The sequence below is a fragment of the Lactuca virosa genome, chromosome 4 (genome assembly GCF_052849685.1).
Source record: "Lactuca virosa cultivar CGN04683 chromosome 4, Lactuca_virosa_CGN04683_v6, whole genome shotgun sequence".
In the NCBI taxonomy this organism is placed as follows: Eukaryota; Viridiplantae; Streptophyta; class Magnoliopsida; order Asterales; family Asteraceae; genus Lactuca; species Lactuca virosa.
In genome coordinates this window covers 387,677,178-387,697,227 of record NC_136429.1, presented here as the reverse complement: position 1 = coordinate 387,697,227, position 20,050 = coordinate 387,677,178, and the positions used below count along the sequence as shown (strand labels likewise).

The 20,050-nt window shown below is 35.8% G+C and overlaps 1 long non-coding RNA gene across 1 annotated transcript; it reads left to right on the top strand.

The window, feature by feature from the left end:
• Positions 1 to 14,955: 14,955 nt before the first annotated feature.
• Positions 14,956 to 17,153, top strand: LOC145169023 (uncharacterized). The gene is made up of 3 exons (XR_013742249.1): positions 14,956 to 15,140; positions 16,536 to 16,599; positions 16,949 to 17,153. It is a non-coding gene; the product is annotated as an uncharacterized LOC145169023 (long non-coding RNA).
• The last annotated feature ends 2,897 nt before the right edge of the window (positions 17,154 to 20,050 follow it).

Sequence of the window (20,050 nt, the reverse complement as noted above, 5' to 3'; positions counted from 1 at the left end):
TTACCTTCGGGATAAAAGCGATATCTGTGGGCCCCTCGATGAATTAGCGATGACACATGTGAGTGCTCGGCCAAGCCAGGACTGATTTGATTTGTTCAATCAGTTAGTCATCATAAATCGGAAATCGGGAAACAACAAATGGACAGAGAGAATGATTGATAATCCATGTCTCAGTCCATATGATATCTAGAATGGAGGAATATATGATCCCTTATCTAATGGACAAGTCATTGACAAGGTCAGAGTTCGACAGCGGCTTTAAGAGCTACGATTGCCAGTTAGATTTTGAAGTCATACTCAATAATAGTTTTAGACTTCTCCAAGTGGGAGACTGTTGGATTAATGTCTAAGTCCATAACTTTATTTGGTATGTACTTGACCCGACCCGGCATGGTCCATTTGGGTTGCACTTCACCGGCACAATTTATATGGATAGTATTTTGAGAATAGTATATTTATGATTTATATTAATATATTATAAGTTCTAATATATTAATATGGAATCATATTATTTAATTAGTATTGATCAAGAATTAATTAAGTGATCAAAAAGAACTAATTAAATATGGACTCTTATATATATGGAATGGGCCAAGTTCATTTAGGTTGGGCTAAGCTTTCATGGATGGTCCATGGAGCTTTTAACCCATGGATCCTATGTAAATGAAAGGTCATGGGTATTAGGGTTTACATGGATGTAACCCTAATCCTCCATAATATATAAAGGGGTCCTTGGCTCACAAAATTGGCACAAGTGTGTGAATAAAAGTGTGGGCCGATTTTAGTGAGCATACATATTCTCTCAAGTTCTTCCATGGTGTTTTGGTGATTTGTGATTCCACTTGAGGCTTCCACACTATTGGGGCTAAGCTCTTAAAGGTTCAAGACTTCAAGCAACATCAAAGGTATGTCATCTAACTAGAACTTTGTAGTATAGTTGCTTCATAATATGCTAGTTAGGATGAAACCTTGGAATATTGATTATTTGCATGTATAATAGAGAAAACATAGATCCAAGGTTTATAGGGTTGCATGTACACCATAGGAGTGTTAGAATGCTCAAAACCCAACAACGTTTTCAACTAGTTTTATTTTATGTAATAAAACTACTATACTTTACTGGAGGTAGCTAGGGTTTTCAAATAGAACAATGCTTTAACAACATAAATATGGAAGATACTTGTACTTTTCAGTTTTGGAACAGTTAAGACAACAACTTACACTTACGGAAAATATAGGATTTTTCCAGGACAAACATCAGTACTTTACAAATAAGCGGTTTATCATTCAACTAACGAATACTCATTAATAATTCTATAATTCATTAGTTTATACATCCTGGTTACGTATTAAGAATATCCGATAGACCGTGGAATGTGTGGTTTTCGCCTCATTCCCTGTTCCTTGTTTGGTTGTGGGTTTAGGGCAGATCCACACAATTAATTGTATGTTCGATATTGGTTTATACATAACTAGTGTGAGTTAGGTGGTTATAGAAGGAATTGGTATTATGATACTATTACTAAGAAAATATTGGATTTTCTTGAGGAACACTTTCAACAGATTTCAAAGGACCAATAAAGTCAACTTGTAAGTATCTAATGAATACTTCAGGGTTATGTACATGAGGATCCGGCAACCAGTGGAATGTGTGGCCTCCGCCTCATTTCCTGTTCCTTGTTTAGTTGTGGGCTTGGGGCAGAACCACACAATCGATTGTTTGTTCGATTTGGATTGTATACGATTTGTATACACTAAGTACTAACAGAAGGAAACTAGTACAAATCTTTTTACTTAACATTCATTACATTAGAGATTATAAGGTTTTCTGGAGAAACACAACGTACTTTTCAAGAACATAGAATCTATTTTCTAAAACAAAACGCTTATGAACTCACCAGCTTAAATGCTGATACTCTTTCAAAACCTACTTGTACTCTCAGGACACTAGTAGACAAGTACACGTACAAGGTTCAAGAAGATGGAGCATAGTAGCTTCAAGTCTTTGCTTGTTATTTACTTTTGGAGTTAGTTATATATGATTCGAAAACAATGTAAACTTTATTCTATTAATACAATGGTTGTTGTTGCTTTGATTACTATTATTCAATTGTTGTGATACTATACATGACGTCCTCCGCCCCCAAACGTTTCCGCCGTTCCGGTTTGGGGTGTGACAAAACACAATATCCTTGTGTTTAGACATGTATCCTCCCCTTAAAACAGTGAAAAATAGTAAAAACACAGGGGTATGAACTCACCTTGTATGTGTGTTCTTTGGTGATAATGATGTGGTAGTGACGATTTCCAGGTTAGAACATGTGTTAACAAACGTATCCTAATAATATTATACACATAATATTATGTATGGATTAGTTGTATATATATGTTAAATGTCTTTCAAAGATTAAACTAATTCACAGCAACTTACAAATTTACTGGAAATGTTTGGATGCAAATATGAATGTATTCTTGAATGTGTGTTGAAGGTTTGAAGTTTAACTAGGTATATGTGTTGATACTTGAGAGCAAATGAAGGATTAAGGCTTGAAATTTTGAGAGAGAATGAAGGTGTTTACGTTGCTGAATATACAAATGAATTCATTTGCACCTTAAATATGAAAGAAAACTCATGACATGGCGATGTGATATGTTCGTTGGTAACTCTATCTTATCGTATTAGGAAGTTAAATTGGATAAGATTTGAAGATATTTGAAGAGGGTTTAGGGTTTGATTTCATTCTAATTAGGTGTTCACGGTTAGAATTCTATTCCTTAATGAGTTCACGGTTTGACCTTCATTTCTTATTGAGTTCACGGTTTGACCTTTGCTCCAATTGAGTTAATGGTTTGCACCCTTTAAGAGGGTTCACGGTTTAATTTTCCAACCGTGAACACCTTTTGGTTTCAAACCTTGGACTGTGAACTAGTATTCTAGATGTTCTTAGACCATGAAATCAATGTGGTGTGTCATTTTGTGCTTTAAACTTTAACCCCTTAACTTATCTTGACTTGTATATTGAGTTATAAATGTATAGTTTCAATATAAGTGTTCATAAATTGTAAATAAATATGATTTACAAGGTATGAATATAAAATAACTTATATAAACATGTCCTTAAGGTATTCAAGTTCCTATGGTATTAATGCTATGAGATGGATTTACTTGCATACGATTGTAGCTTAGGCTTTTATTCGAATAAGTTTCAACTTACATTGATTTGAAATTACGGGTTGTTACATTATCCCCCTGATAGAGGGAATTTCGTCCCGAAATTGTTTCTAAAGTGGTACTCATGAACTAGGGAAAAAATGTGGATATTTTTGTTTCATTAGACTTTTTTGTTCCTTAGTGAATTCAGGTTCTCGCTTTTCGTTCCAGGGAATCTTTATTATTAATATGCGACCTTGTTTTGTTTAATCTGATTGTCTGCGCTGGGATTGTAAGTTGTACTTAAGATGGGAGATAGTGTGGGTTTTGTTTACTTGTCTACGTTCACTCAAATGGTAGCATGTTCATTTGTAGTTTTGGGTAGCTTTTTCCTGAAGTTCATGGTAGAATTCATACTTGGATCATCTATCATCACCTGGTGTATACAAGTCATATATAATTAAGATTGAAAAGACGTTTGGATGGGTGGCTGTGCCCTAAGTCCATAACCAGACAAGGAACAGGAGGTAGGGCGAAATCATACATCCTAAATCTGTTAAATCTTAATTATATACTACCTTTGCGTATACACTTAACAGTGATAGGTTAGCTGCATAGGTTCTTAGTCTCTATTCTCGAACTTGACTTGTTGTATGAGTGGTATTCCTAGGAAGTCTGCTGAGGATACTTCGGGAAGATTACGGACTTCTGGAACATCCTCGGTGTGTTTCACTTTAAGTTTCTTGTCTGCGGAGTAAGCTAGGAAGGCGTGATACCCCTCGTATGGGTACTTCTGAGTTTTGAAGCGAGAGACGATACGAAAGTTTGTGTTGGGTTTGTCGTTATACATTGAAATGATTTTGTTAGACGGTCGCATAAGGCGAAGGGTTTTTACGTAGCATAGGAAATTGGTATGGTGAGGACCAAGTCAATTCATTTCCAATGATGACTTCGGAATTTCTTATCGTAACGGGTGTTAAGTCAATTTGGAAGGAGGGTTTGTTAGAACGATAGTACATTCTATGATTATGTTCTTAGTGTTTTTTGTTTTATCCTTGTTATTACTATTGTGAATGTTAGCACCGCATTTAGTGAATGTAAACAATAAGAGTAATTCGATAATTACTGATGAAATCTTGTAATATGATCCCTACAAAGTCCCTCTATAATCGTTTAGTGTGTACAAATCGTATATAGTTAATATTGAGAAGACAGTCGACTGAGCAACTCTGCCCTAAATCCACAATCAAACAAGAAACAGGAAATAAGGCAGAATCACTCACTCTAAGCCTACAAAATCTTAACTATGTATGACTCTAATTTTATACTAAGCCATCACAGCTCACCTGTAAGGATCCTTAGTTTTTATATGAATGAGAAGGTAATTTATGATTTTAAATTTTTAATTGTCAAAAACTTTTAAGAAAATTCAATGCTTAATTATTGATATGGATTTACTTGCATACGATTGTAGCTTAGGCTTTTATTCGAATAAGTTTCAACTTACATTGATTTGAAATTACGGGTTGTTACAACAAGGTTTTACCTTTTCTTTTAATAATGAAATTGGTAGTATTAATGCTTATTATAATGGTGTATTTTATTTTGAAGCATTACCTTATAGTTGTTTATATGAAACTGTGATGGTTGTAGATAACTTAGGAAATAATGTATTTCATATCGATTCGTCCAATAGTTTGGATAAAGCATGCTTATGGCATTGTCGTCTTGGACATGTTAACAAGAAGCGCATAGCCCAACTCCAAAAGTATGGAGTCTTGGAGTCATTTGACTTAAAGTCGGATGACACTTGTGAATCTTGTTTGCTTGGAATGATGACCAAGTCACCCTTCACTGGTACTTGTGAAAGGGGTGAGGGTCTGTTTGATCTCATACACACTAATGTGTGTGGACCCTTCAGATCCGCCACAAGGGATGCTAACCGCTTCTATGTGACTTTTACTGATGATTATAGTAGATATGGATATGTCTACCTAATCAAGCATAAGTCAGAAACCTTTGAAAAGTTCAAGGAGTTTAAGCAAGAAGTGGAGAATCAGCTCGGCAGGAAGATAAAGATGCTCTGATCCGATCGAGGAGGAGAGTATCTTAGTATCGAGTTCCACGACTATCTTAAGGAATGTGGAATCGTTTCACAATTGACGCCACCTAGGACACCACAACTTAATGGTGTGGTTGAGAGGTGCAATCGAACCTTGCTAGACATGGTTCGTTCTATGATGAGTCGAGCTTCGTTACCTATCTCATTCTGGGGGTATGCCTTAGAGACTGCCACCCATATGCTTAATCTAGTCCCAACTAAAAGGGTTTCCAAAACACCTCACGAGATGTGGACAGGGAAGGTTCCCTTGTTAGCACACATCAAGGTTTGGGGTTGCGAGGCTTTTGTGAGAAAAGAAACTCACGAAAAGCTTGAACCTCGTAGTGAGCGATGTATTTTCATCGGCTACCCACATAAATCCTTTGGATATCTCTTCTATAGACCGAGTGACAATGTTGTCTTCGTTGCGAGGAGAGGAGTCTTTCGCGAGAGAGAACTCATATGCCAAAAGGACAGTGGGAGGCAAATTGACCTTGAAGAGCTTCAAGAGTTAAGCGATGAAGGAACCTCAAACACTAGCACTCAACCCGAGGAGGAAACTCCCGTTGAACTGACTGACGAGTCCTTACCTCTGAGGCGTTCCAGTAGAGTTAGGCAGGCACCTGAGTTTTATGATTTCCATATTACTACTGAAGGTGACACATTTATCTATGATAGTACACCGGTAAACTTGGATGAACCTAACAACTACAAGGAAGCCATAACAGGCTCCGAGTCTGCGAAATGAAAAGAGGCTATGGACAGCGAGATTCAGTCCATGTATGACAATCAAGTCTGGAACTTGGTTGACAATCTACTGGGTAGTAAGACAGTCGGGTGCATATGGATCTTCAAGAAGAAGACCGACATGGATGGGAAAGTACACAATTATAAGACGCGATTGGTTGCGAAGGGCTTTACTCAAACTCCTGGAGTTGACTATTATGAGACCTTCTCACCAGTGGCTAAGATTAAATCTATAAAGCCATAGCTGCATTTCATGATTATGAAATATGGCAAATGGATGTCAAAACCGCTTTCCTTAATAGGAAGTTGGCTGAAGATGTTTACATGAATCAGCCAGAGGGTTTTGTCAATGCAAAGTACCCTAATAGAGCGTGTAAGATTGAGAAATCCATTTATGGATTGAAACAAGCATCTCGCAGATGGAATCTTTGTTTCGATGATAAAGTCAAAGATATTGGATTTTCGAGAAGCGAGGATGAGTCCTGTGTATATGTCAAAGCTAGTGGGAGTATAGTTAGCTTTCTCGTGTTGTATGTGGATGACATACTACTCATAGGAAACGACATTCCAACCTTGCAGGAGGTTAAGTCCTAGCTTGGGAAGTGTTTCGCTATGAAGGACCTCGGAGAAGCTGCTTACATTCTAGGGATAAGGATATTGAGAAACATGAGTAAAAGACTAATAGGACTTAGTCAAAGTACCTACTTGGACAAGGTGTTGAAGCGTTTCAGCATGGAGAATTCCAAGAGAGGATACTTACCAATACAGAGCAATATCAAACGTAGTAAGACTCAGAGCCCGAGTACAAAGGTTGAGATAACAGAGATGAGTCGAGTACCATATGCTTCTGTAGTTGGCTCGATGATGTATGCTATGACATGTACTCGCCCTGATGTGGCCTTTGCTTTGAGCATGGTCAGCAGATATCAAGGGAACCTTGGTAAAGCTCACTGGAATGCGGTAAAGAACATTCTTAAGTACCTGCGGAGGACTAAGGACTGGGTCCTTACTCTCAGTGGGAGTGATGACTTGAGAGTGACAGGGTATAGTGACGCCGACTTTCATACCGACAGAGATAATTTCCGCTCCCAGTCGGGCTCGGTATTTACCCTTAATGGAGGAGCAATAACATGGAAAAGTTCCAAACAGGAAACTATGGCTGATTCAACGTGCGAATCAGAGTACATAGCAGCAAGCAAAGCAGTAAAGGAGGCAATATGGCTGAAGAACTTTATTAGAGACCTTGGAGTTGTACCAGCTGTAAAGGAGCATGTGGATGTTTTCTGTGACAATGAAAGTGCAGTTGCCTTAGCCAAGGAACCAAGGGATCATGGCAGATCCAGGCACATCGATAGAAAATATCACTTTATAAGACATCAGGTAGAAGAAGGACAACTCGTAGTGAATAGGATATCGTCAGAGAAGAACCCAACAGATCCCCTTACAAAGGGACTCAGCAGGGATAAGCAGTTACTGCATGCAAGGAGCGTTGGGCTAAAGGACGATATTAGTGTTAATGATTAGATAGATATTTAGAAACTTGTAATAGCTAAAATGTAATTGACATTTGATGATTGAATAAAAGGAGTTTTATTTATAAGTAAATTTATTGTCTTGTGTCAATTATTTACTATTGTTTCATTTTGCATGTTTTGACTTCCAGAATAATAAGATTATTCAAACTATCCACAGTCTATCATAATTTGGAAGTAGGTTATGTAAGTAGACTATCATGAATGGGTTTTGTAAGATTGTCTAAGAGTTAGACATTGCAAAAGTTTGCTACAACATTCATGAGTACTCTTGAAATAAGATTTGAGTATTGGATCAGCCCACACTCACATGAATCACTTCATGGAATTTATCACAAGTGATTGTGAGATGATAATATCGTATAATCTTCAAACCAAGATATATGAGTTGGCAATTATTAGTTGGTTGTACATTGACAGTGCGAAAACGCATCAGTAACTCGATGTTATAAAACGTGCTGTTGTGTATGATTTAACTAATAGTTAGTACAAGCATATAAGTCAAAGTTTTTATGTTCCTTTTATCCTAAGAGGATTAAAAGCGATATCTGGGGCCCCTCGATAATTTTGTTTTGACTTATGTGTCGGGCCCGGTCAAGACTAAATTGATGTGTTCAATTAAGTTCTATGTCAAACAAATCAGAAATCGGGAAACAAACCGATGGACAATAAGTATGACTATGTTCCATGTATTTGTCCACATGATATCTTGAAGAACATAGGGTTATATGATCCCTTATCTAAATGGCGCGTCAGGATTCGACATTGGCTTTTAGAGAGCTACGATTGCTACTCGGGTTTTGAAGGACATTGGAAATTATAGTTATTAGACTTATCCAAGTGGGAGACTATTGGATTAGGTGTCTAAGCCCATAACTATAATTGGTATGTACTAGACCCGATAATAGCATGGTCCATTTGGGTTGTAATACTATGGAACAATTTGATAGGATAGATACTTGAGGAAGAGGTTATTGTGGTTTATTAATATATTATAATTATAATATATTAATTGAGAAATCACATTATTTAATTAGTATTGATCAAGAATTAATTTGATATTAATTTAGTGATCAAAAGAAACTAATTAAAGATATAGGGACTGATTAAGTAAATCAGTAATACTTCTAGTTGGACTCATGACTCATGCTGATTAGAGTTGGACTAAACCTATGTGAAAGTCCAAGAAGGTTTAGCCTAAAAAACTAAGAAATATAAAGTCATTAGGGTTTTCATGGTTGTTATCCTAAGCTATAAAAGAAGTCCCTAACACCTAAAATCGGCACCCATGCACACTATAGTAGTGGCTAGCCGATTTTGATCTCCCTAACCTTTCTCTCAAGTCCATTCTCCTATTCTTGGTTTATTATAAGACATTTGAGGCATCACACTTGAGGTGCTAGGCTCCTAAAGGTCAAAGACAAGCAAGCTACTACACAACGTAATCTTCTAGATGCTTTTATGATTCAAATATTGTCTTGCATGCTAGTTTAGGCTTTATGCTTTGGAAAAACAATGTTGCATGTATAATTAGAGAAAACTTAGATCCAAAGCATTACAATTGTATGTGCACCATAGGAATGTTAGAGTACATAAAACCCATCAAATCGAACCCTAACTGATCAACTAGTAGCCCTCGAGCTTTTTTTCTTGCAGCGTCAAAAGAGGAAAGCGGGGTTCGTTTTTGCTGCCATTGCCGAAAGTCGCTGCCAGAGGGAGAACTGTCGGAGAGGGAAAGAGGTGACAGGAGTGGTGGTGGTAGTCACGCTTCAAAACAGAGATCGTATGAGAAAGTTACGTCTTTTCTAAAGTTATAAAAATCAGTGTTTATCTGATCTTCCTGAAACGAACTATGCACTACTCCGTTTGGAGGGAGAACTGTCGGAGAGGGAAAAAGGTGACAAGAGTTCCACCTTTTTGCTTTCCGGGGTGACCATCCCGGGACAAAGCACTGCCAAGTCACTGAACCTAGTGGTATATGCTGTTATATCGGAACCCTCCATTGTGAGGTTCCAGAGTTCTTGCTCCAATTTTTTTACTTCCCCCCTTGGGCAATATTCTGCTAGCATCATAATTTTTAGGTCCTCCCAGCTCAAAGCGTTGGCCACGGGGAGTGTTAAGTATTTGACTTGTCGGTGAATGTGAAGACTGCAAATTTGACTTTACTCTCTTCCGGACAGGCACATATTTCAAACACTGACTCAATCTTCTCGAACCACCTTGTCAGGGCGATGACACCTCCGTCGCCACAAAATGATTTGGGTTTGCAATTCGAGAAGTCCTTATAGGAGCATCCTCTTGGTCTACCATGGATGTCGCCTTGGTTAAAACTATTAGTAACAATTCCAGTCCCAGTGGCACCGTTGGAGCTAATCTGTGCTATGGCAGCGGTTACAGCGGCTGTCACAGCAGCTTGAAAGACGCCAATATCCATCGGTGGTGGTGGCGGTGGGTGGTTGTATTGCTGAAACGTTTGTTAGATTTGTGCGGTGGCATTTTCTGCCATAAAGTTTAAAGATGAAACGATGATGAGTTTTCAATAATGGTTACAAGTCGAATGCTAACGGACTAGATTATTTTAGTTCCATGTGTTTTGCGTTACGATTTTTGTGTATTTTGTAAGTGCTTCATGATGGAAATCGACCATAGTTAATTAAATGATTACAATCAATTTATGAGTTTACTAGATACTTTCCAATGGAATAAAATGCATGTCAATTTCATTGATATATTTTAGTACATAATATTGGGAAAATTTGGCCTTTTAAGCAGGCCTACAATACATCAATGTAAGGGAAAATTTTGACAGCATACTGACTCCATGGAATAGTGTAATCACTTATTCGAAGGGCCGTACTCACATACGGAAAAAAACACCTAATCTTATAATTAAACATGAGTAGTATAGGAAACTACTCGTGACAGTTGATCTTCTATGGGCCATGAGATGAACTCATGAAGGTTTGCATTTCCTTCACTTGGTACTCAGCCTCGAATACACGCCTCTCCATTATGGCCTGACGTTTTTGATATTCTCTCATCTCAGCCCGAGTTGCGGTAACTTCCCTATGAAGGGTCTCAGTATGATCCCGGGTCCGATCATGATCTTCGTCCAGGCGATGAAGACGGACTGCGGTGACCTCGTTGTTGGTGCCAATCTCCATGATATGGTTAGCGGATCCCCTTGCTTGCTCGCCATGACGGGCGATGCGACGGACCATGACAGGAAGAGCCATGTCTGCTGAACCCCCTCTATCGAGGTTGTAGAAACCTCATTCCATACCATAGGGTGGGCGATGTCCTTGCTCTTGGCTCCATCTCTTCAAGTCTACTGCCCATCGGGGCGCCGGGCCCTGGAAGTTCCATCTGGGGTTTTGGACGACTTGTGGTGGGTTGTAAACATCGGGTTCTGAGTCGGTGTCTTCCTCGACTTCTTCTAAAATCTCTTCAGAATCCTCCTCTGGATCTTCCACGATCCAACCTTCGTTTCCTTGGTTAGGAGGGTAGGGATCTCCGGGTAGGTGGAATCCTATCATAGAGTTTATTCGAGAATAAGGGTAAGAGGTACATAAAGAATCTAAGTGTGTGGTTTTATCGTATCACAAAATACTCATATAGTATTTTAAATTTGTATGTTTAAAGGTTCTCAGTATGGTTTGTTGGTAAGTTTTAGACTCGTTATTCACTACGAACATTCCTCGGAATACGTTAGTCGTATCCTGGATAAATATAGTTAATCAGGCTATATTCATCCCCGATCTGATTACATACCCCGAGACCTACTCGTAGTGTTCAACTTATCTTAATACTTTTTGTTTTGTTACTGTTATGACACCGAACTAGTAAGTATGATTGTACTTATACTTTTATAAAAATATCACAATATTTTAAAGTATACTTGTACGAAAATGTACGTCGGAGAGTTTTTGTCCCATTGTATTTATAGTTTGTATATCTTATGTGGTTTGATATACTTAGTTCACTATAAACAATGCTCTGATACCAAACTGTCACACCCCCAAACCAGGATGGCGGAAACGTCCGGGGGTGGATGACTTTCAAGTATTGTATCATAACAATTGAGTAATAGTAAAGAAAGCAAACATAACCATCATATATAATTGAAAAAGTTACATCATTTTAAGTGTTACATGTTTCTAAAAGTCAATTACAATATGATGACAAAAAGATTTGTCTAACGCCTTAGCGCCCCATCCTCAAAAGCTGTTAGTTACCTGTTTTACTGATTCCCTGAAAATACAAGTTGTTTGAAAAAGTGTCAACAATTAAGTTAGTGAATTCATAAGAGTTTGTATGAAAAATAGTAATCCTTTTTGTGAAAAGATATTGTGTTATTTCCAGAAAATCCAATATTTTCTAATAAATGAGATGTAGTCGTTCACTTGTAAAATGATAGTGTTTATTCCAGAAAATCTAATATTTTCCGTAGAAATGAGTTGTAGTCTTAAATTTTCCATGAACGAAATGTTCCAGTGTTTTCCATACTTAAGTAGTAATATGTAGTTTTATTGATGTATAAAACCGTTTGAAGAAATGTGTTTTCGTGTAAAATATACGTATAGTTGTTTCCCTATGTGAGTTTTCATAACCGTGCTAACAATGAACTGTCTGCCTCGACATTCTTCAGGCGTCGACTTATTTATGACATTTGTCACCGATAACCTGTCGGTCTGACTGTAGCTAGCAGTCAGGGTGTGAGATCATCAGTCTCGTATAGATCTATACACAAGTATCACGCTCTCGTATCGGAGATTCCGGTTATAAAACAAGTCTTTTGTGTATACCTCAGTTAGGTACGATGAAGAAAATGTCTCACAAATTTATTCAACGAGTGTACGTGTTTTTGAAATGAAAACATTTGTATATGAAATTATCCCCTTTTTCCAGGATAATATTGAAAATACCGTAAAACAATTATATATGCATTTTACATAATTTTACCCTTTGCTCAACGGGTTACAAAGGGGGTAAAGTTTCGTAAACTATATTTATAAAGTTTTAATGGAATTAACGTTTTGTACTCAAATATATATATATATATATATATATATATATATATATATATATATATATATATATATATATATATATATATAAGAATAATCTAATGTATTTTGTAACCGTTTTTCATATATTTACGTTATTATCAAAATGTTATATGTAAAAATATACGCAGTTGGTAGTAAAGTCGTTTCACGTATTTAACGCTTTTCGTAAAAATGGTAAAATAACGTATTTAAATGTTTGCGTTTTAACGTAAATTTTCTTGCGTGTTACTTTTACCCCCCCCCCCCCCCCTAAAACATAGAAAAAATCTTGAAAAATATAGGGGTATGAACTCACCATATGTGTAGTTGCGGTTCGATAACAAGGTGACGGTGACGATCTTTAAGTTAGAACACTTGAAGGTAGTCGAGATCCTAATTGTTTGTAACACATAATAATGTGTGAATATATGAAGTAACAAGAAAGTGTTTGCAAGAACGCTAGATTAGATGAGAAACACTTACAATAATCCTATGGAAATAACTTGAAGAATATAGTTCCAGGGAATGTCTTATTGATGATCTTGGAAGGATTTGAATAGTTGAGAGGATTTGTTTTGTGAAATGTTAACTGTGAATGAGAAATGGTGAAGGAGTTCTATTTGTGGGTTTTTATATATGGGAAATAAGAGATAAGAGTGTAAGAGAAGTGACACTTACGTTGGTAAGTGTAATATATCACTTTGGGAAGGTAAATAACCAACCAAATTGCATATAATATCTAAGATTTAAGGAGTTTTCGGCCTTAAAGAAGTATATTTCGGTCCTAGCATGACCGAAATCCCTTGGTACACAACCACACTTGATGATTTCAGCCTAAATGGCTTCAAACAAATGATTTCGGTCCTCACTTGTGGTGTTTTCGGCCTTTATGGGCCTTAACTTAGAGATTTCGGTCTGAGTGTGATTCCTTGAAGTGATTTCGGTCTTATGGCGAGGCTATGAAGTTGATTTCGGTCCTATGTGACCGAAAACTCAAAGGTATAGGGCCTAGTAGTCGAAATCACTAAAACAATGTAATTCATTTAATTTTTGTTGACCCCTTTGACTCCTTAATGTCTTGTTAACTTGTATTGACTTCAAAGGTTCATTTTAACATGGTTTTCCAAAGTATATATATATATATATATATATATATATATATATATATATATATGTATATATATATATATATGTTAACTTATATAAACATGTACTCTTGGCATTCAACGTTCTGTTGTATCAATGCTACGATGTGAAATCACTTGTACACGGTTAAATGTTAGACTTTGTTTGATCTAGAATTTTTTTTTTCAAGTTGTGACACCAAAAATATTACATGTGTTTAAAATGAAAGTACATTGTCATATTTGGTAGAAAAGTCAAATTTATGAAATCGCATAATTAATACTTAAAATTATCGAACTTTAACTTTTAAATATATATAATATATATATATATATATATATATATATATATATATATATATATATATATATATATAAGTTATGTAAAAAGGAATGCATAATTTATTAATATATTTTATGTTAATTATAATAATATAACTCATGTTATTAAGTTATAGATTTTTATTGCAATAAATAACATGATGAACTTCAGGACTTAAGAGTCGTTATTTGCTAAATATTATATTGTATCAATCACATGAATTATAAATATTTTGGAAATCGTTGGTTTCATGTTAGTTGAAACCTGGAAAATGTTATAAAAACAGCTGTTATGCCGCCCAAATTTCGTCATAAGAGACAATAGGAATTTAGAAATCCATTAAGTCATATGTATCTCAAATACTAAAAGACTTCATTCAAATATTATTCCTAAACAAAAAAATCATAAATATTCAACAATCTTTTAACGGGAAGTTTTGGACGAGGATGCCTAGACACATTGTTAGGATCCAACACTCCAGGGTCTCGCTGTAGGTGTCACGTTGTTCCTAAGTGTAGCGCCCTATTCCTCATTAGTAATTTCAAAAACTGATTTTGTTAATTTATAAGAATAATTATATGATAAGAGATTTATATTCTAAAGAATTACATCGATGAATACTCAAGAAAAGAAATTTATCGAAGTGGTTAAATAATAAATTAAGAAAATAAACAATAATATTAATAATAATAACAAATAAGATGAAATAACATCCAAGAATTAATAATTTTGAAAGATAACAAAGAATTATGGGCTAAAAGTGTCAAGAACCAAAACTGCCTTTGTCAAGAATTTCATATAGAGGGTAGGAATTGTCATTCTCCGAAAGATCAGGGGCTGAAATGAAAAATCGCTTAAATCCAATGGCAATCGACGGGATTCTGTTGTGGGCTCGTTTCTTGGGGCTGAACTTCTCTATTTTGATCGTATCCCATCTCTCAATCGAACCCTAACTGATCAACTAGTAGCCCTCGAGTTTTTTTTTTTTGCGGGGTCAAAAGAGGAAAGCGGGATTCGTTTTTGCAGCCATCGCCGGAAGTCACTGCCGGAGGGAGAACTGTCGGAGAGGGAAGGAAGTGACGGGAGTGGTGGTGGTAGTCACGTCTATATTCCAGGTATCAACAGCTCTATTTAGAACTTGTTCTTTATCCTCTTCTTTTGCTCTATTATTGTGAGCGAACTCAACCACCCTAAGACCACCACCGGCCACCTCCTGCCGCCGGTGAGTGGCCCCACCTGCCACCACAGGCCACCATGGATAGGTAGCTGTGGGTTTTCCCTTTGTTGTAAATGAGTTTTAAGGCCATATGCCATGCATTCAAGTATTGTCCCATTTAATCCCCTTTATAACATTCTATTTTCGTTTGTGGTGGTTGACCACCATTAACCACCACAACTCCACCATTAGACCACCATTTAATGATAAATCTGTGAAGGACTCGAATTTCCAGCCATGTGGTATTTTAAGAGCTTAATGGGTTAAGTTGGTAACTTAACCCTAATATGAGAAGAAAATGATATATTATTGAAAATCTATAACTTTGAGATGTTATTAGGCCAAGCATTAAGTCCTTTCGGAAAACTTCATTAATACATCTTTTTAAACCAATATGTAATCAATTATGATGTCTAAAATCCTAAGGTTAAAGTTTAACCATTAAGTCCTTAATAAAACACCAAAAGTGAATGAAAAGCTAAAATGACCTATTTTTCCAATTTTACCCTTCAACTTCTAAAATCTGTTTGAGGCAATCCGAACATCTAAAAATCATGAGACTTACTTTTCTAGAAATCTTAGTATGTCTGGTTTGTTCAAACTTTGAATCACTTTTCAAAATTCCAAACCCTTGAGGGGTAAAATGGTCAGTTTTCTCAGAAGGGTCTATGCTGTCACAGATTTCATGTGTTGTCTTCTAAAAATCATAATAAATTCCTCAGAACTCCAAATGCTAAAATTCCAAAGCCTGTAGTTAGATATGGATGTCTAGTTTCCTCCATATCAATTTATTGATTTAATTCTTAGTAGGATTGTACAGTTTATTAAAAGAATACTGCATGGTCAGGAAAGCTACAGAAATTATACATCAACTTGTGATGTGCATAATTAATTCTTCAAAACTCCGATTCATGAAAAGTCAGAGGTTATGGTTAGATCATAATGTCTTGTATACCATGAATTTTTCCTATGATTTAAATCTTAACCCTCCTAGAGTAAAAGTTACCGCATTTGCATGTGAGTCCAGAAAGTAACAACTCAAGATGGTTAACTTGTAATATTTATATAAAATCAACCAAAAATTGTTAGGACGAGATCCTTATATTCCCGAAAAGCTAAAAGAGGGGGCTATATGAATACAATTTTATAAGAACCTAAATATGTACTTAAAGTTAATAAATCAGGCCCCGAACAGAACACTAAAATCAAAGAAAAGTTAAAGTAATGCAAAGGAAAGTATTTTAATGTGTAGTTATGAAGCACAAGTTAAATAAGTGTTATAATTGTTGTGTAGGTGCTCAAAAAGAAGAAATTTCACTTGGCTATTGCAACTAGAGTATTTCAAGTTACGAAGAGAGGTGAGTTACACTAACTCTCCTACTATGTAGGTATTACTTGTTTCATGTTTTGTTCACGGATACCCTAATCCGATAGAGTGAACAAGGTAACGCAGAATGTGGTTTGTCCTCTAGTGAGGTAAACTACATTATTATATCTTATTCCCTATTTAGGGGGGGGGGGGGTAGATCCCGAAAGGGGGAACAAGGTTATAGTTGGTACCAACAGTATGTGCTAGGAATGTTTATGTTATGTTATGTTGTATGTGATATGTTATGCTATGTGTAAGTAAGTGATCTGGATAATGGTAGAGTAATGTGTATACTCACTAAGCATTATGCTTACCCGTTGTTATTTAACATTTTTCAGGATCATCAGCTATTAGTAAAGGAAAGAGACCGGTGTGACTGCAGGCGACATTCACTCGAAGGCTTATATAAAAAAAATGTTATGTATTTAAAGCTGGGATGTTTTTGCTTCCGCTAATGTTTTCTTTCAAATAACATTTTATAAGTATGGTTGGAAGTTTTTGATACCTTAATTGTATTTTTCAAAGGGTAACGACTGGTTTTATTTTATGAGGATTTAATATTATATTTTAAATAATAAAAATTTGGGTCGTTACACTAAAGCTATATGAGTTAGGTTCATTTCCTAAGTCATTTGGGCTATGTTGTTGAGTATACTAAGACTGTGTGTCTTGGTGGAAAACTCTTTATTTTCATAACCGTTAATCCGCAGAGAACAACTAACGACATGTATAAGTGTCATGCTATTGATCTTATACGGTTAGACCACTCGCCTGGAGTTGCTAGCTAAAACTACGTCTGACGAGACAAATTTTGGTGTTGACATTAGTACCATTAAACATTATCACGTGTTATTACGGGGTAAATGACTTACGCATGCCCTGCTATGGAGCCGGTGCAAAAAGTGCAGCGTCACAAGTTCGGTTATGGGTTCATTAAAATCCTAGTTTTGTTTCGTTACCGTATAGAATCAATATTGGGTTTATACGAGGTTTTTTTTCACTTATACTAGTTGAAAGACTGTAGGTAGTGGAATAGTTTGTGTCCCAAAACGATAAGTGTCAATACCATAAATTAAATCATATATCACTTAATTAATATCATGAAACGATTTATTAAGGTTTAATAACTTACAACTAATAACTTATTTATATAAACCCTTTGTCCTTGTACGAAAACACAATATGTATGTGGAAGGAGTTTGCACCACTGGTTAAGTGTCGGTTCCCAAATTAAGTAACGTAATACTTAAATAATACCGAAACACGATTTTTACAAAGTTTACAAATTCGAAACTTGTGAGTTTTACATATAAACTATATAAACGCTTGTACAAGGTTTCTAGAGTAAAGTTGGACATTTTATGTTTTCACAGATATGAGTTTATTTTATATAAATTGACACTCAAAATCCTTATATAAAAAGCATTTGGGTCATGAGAACCGTATAATTTTGATATAAGTCTGAATTACTTATGTGTATTTTTCCAAATTTTGTACTTTTGGATTTGAACAAATGATATTTATGAATGAGTCCAAATACATTTTTATAACTCAATTATTTTATACTTTTGATAGAAAAGTACGTGTTTATAAAAATATTTTGTGTCAAAACCTGTAGAACTCACCAACAATTTTGTTGATGTATCTTAGTGCGTGTATTCTCAGGTTTATTAATAGGTTGGAAGAATTTGCATAGAAGACTTTCCGTTATTTTACCATACCTTCGTAATCGCCAGATTTTTAGGCGTGTGTCATGATTTAGCAATAGTCATTATCAATGTAATTTCTATTTTGGTAATAATAGAAGATTATATCTGTATTGTTCAATGTATGTTCAAGAACTATGATTTTTGTTTTACGTCGCACACCTCGGAGTTTCTGCCGGCCGTCGGGGGTGTGTGTGACAGTAGCTGACGTCTATCAACGGGCTACTACTCCTAACAATACATAAAAGGGTGTCATCAATCAATATTCAATATCAGGAGGTTATAAGCTACAATTGAAGTATAAGCTAAATGTATCAACGTTCTCTTTGTTTCATACATCATGTTGGATATGAGACGTGGAACATAATCATTCTCATTTGACATCCAACTCTAAGTAAGGTGCCTTAGATGTCTAACTTGAAATAGATAAGAGGAACAATTCCCATCTTGACTATATACACACTCTCATATAGTTCATGCAATACCTATTGAAGACTTTTATGACTGCACGGTTACGAACATCATTTAACCATGTCAAAGTATAACAATTCTTATACTTGAGTCTCTGTTATGTATCTCAGGTCAAAAGACATAAAGATATTTACCATTGTTCAAGATTCACTTATGAAAATGATCCATCGAGTGGTTCTTGACGTGGATCATATCCAATAATTGTTCTCGAAAAAGTACATATGAATTTGGATGCAACACTTTACCATTTCACCACTTGAAATCAACCAATCTGATTCATATTAGTATTAATTTACAGTTGCTCCCACAACACTGAAGGACTATGGATAATAATGAATAGTGACATTATTCAAGGACTAAATAACATGCTAATATAGAACACAACAATATTTAACAAAAAAGAGATATCTCATATATCAAAATAGATTACATATCCTTGCTACATAGTTCTAAATATCCAGATGTTAGTAAAGTACATATTTAAATCCAATCACTAGCTAATCGAAGACCGATTCCTTTTGCGTGGCCCTCTTTTTTTTCAGAAAGAGACTTCGTGAACGGATCTGCTAGATTAACATTCGTATGAACCTTGTCAATGCATATATTTCCTAATTTCAATTCTTGACAAATGAAATGGAATTTCCGTTGAATGTATCTAGTCTTGTTGGTAACCATCGACTCTCTTGCACTAGCGATATCAACATTGTTGTCACAAAGCATCTCAATAGCATTATTGATGCTTGGAACAACATTCAGATCAATAATTAATTTCTTCATCCAATCAACTTCTTGAGTTGCCTTAGACGTGGCTATATACTCTGATTCTACTATAGAAAGTGCAACCACTTCTTTCTTTGAAATTTTCCAGGAAATGGATCCTCCATTAAGTGTGAACAAGTATCCCGAATGTGATCGTGAGTTATCTCGATCAATGTTTCTGACATCTCGGAATTTAGGTCTAAAACTAGAGACAATCAATTTACCGCGAACCACACTGTAGTAGGACCTACGACATAGTACCTTAATGATTTTAAGTACAATGATCATGTCACACATAAGTGCCTTCGGGATACCTCAAAACGCTCGAAACGTTGACCATCATCATCAAACAGGAAGCAGTTCAAAAATCGGTGAGATTTGATGTCCTAAAAATCAAATTATCGCATTTGAAATACATGGAGGCCATGGATGATTAAATTGGATAGAACATATTCTCAAGATTTCATAGATATAAAGAATGTCCAAAACGGAGATCGTATGAGA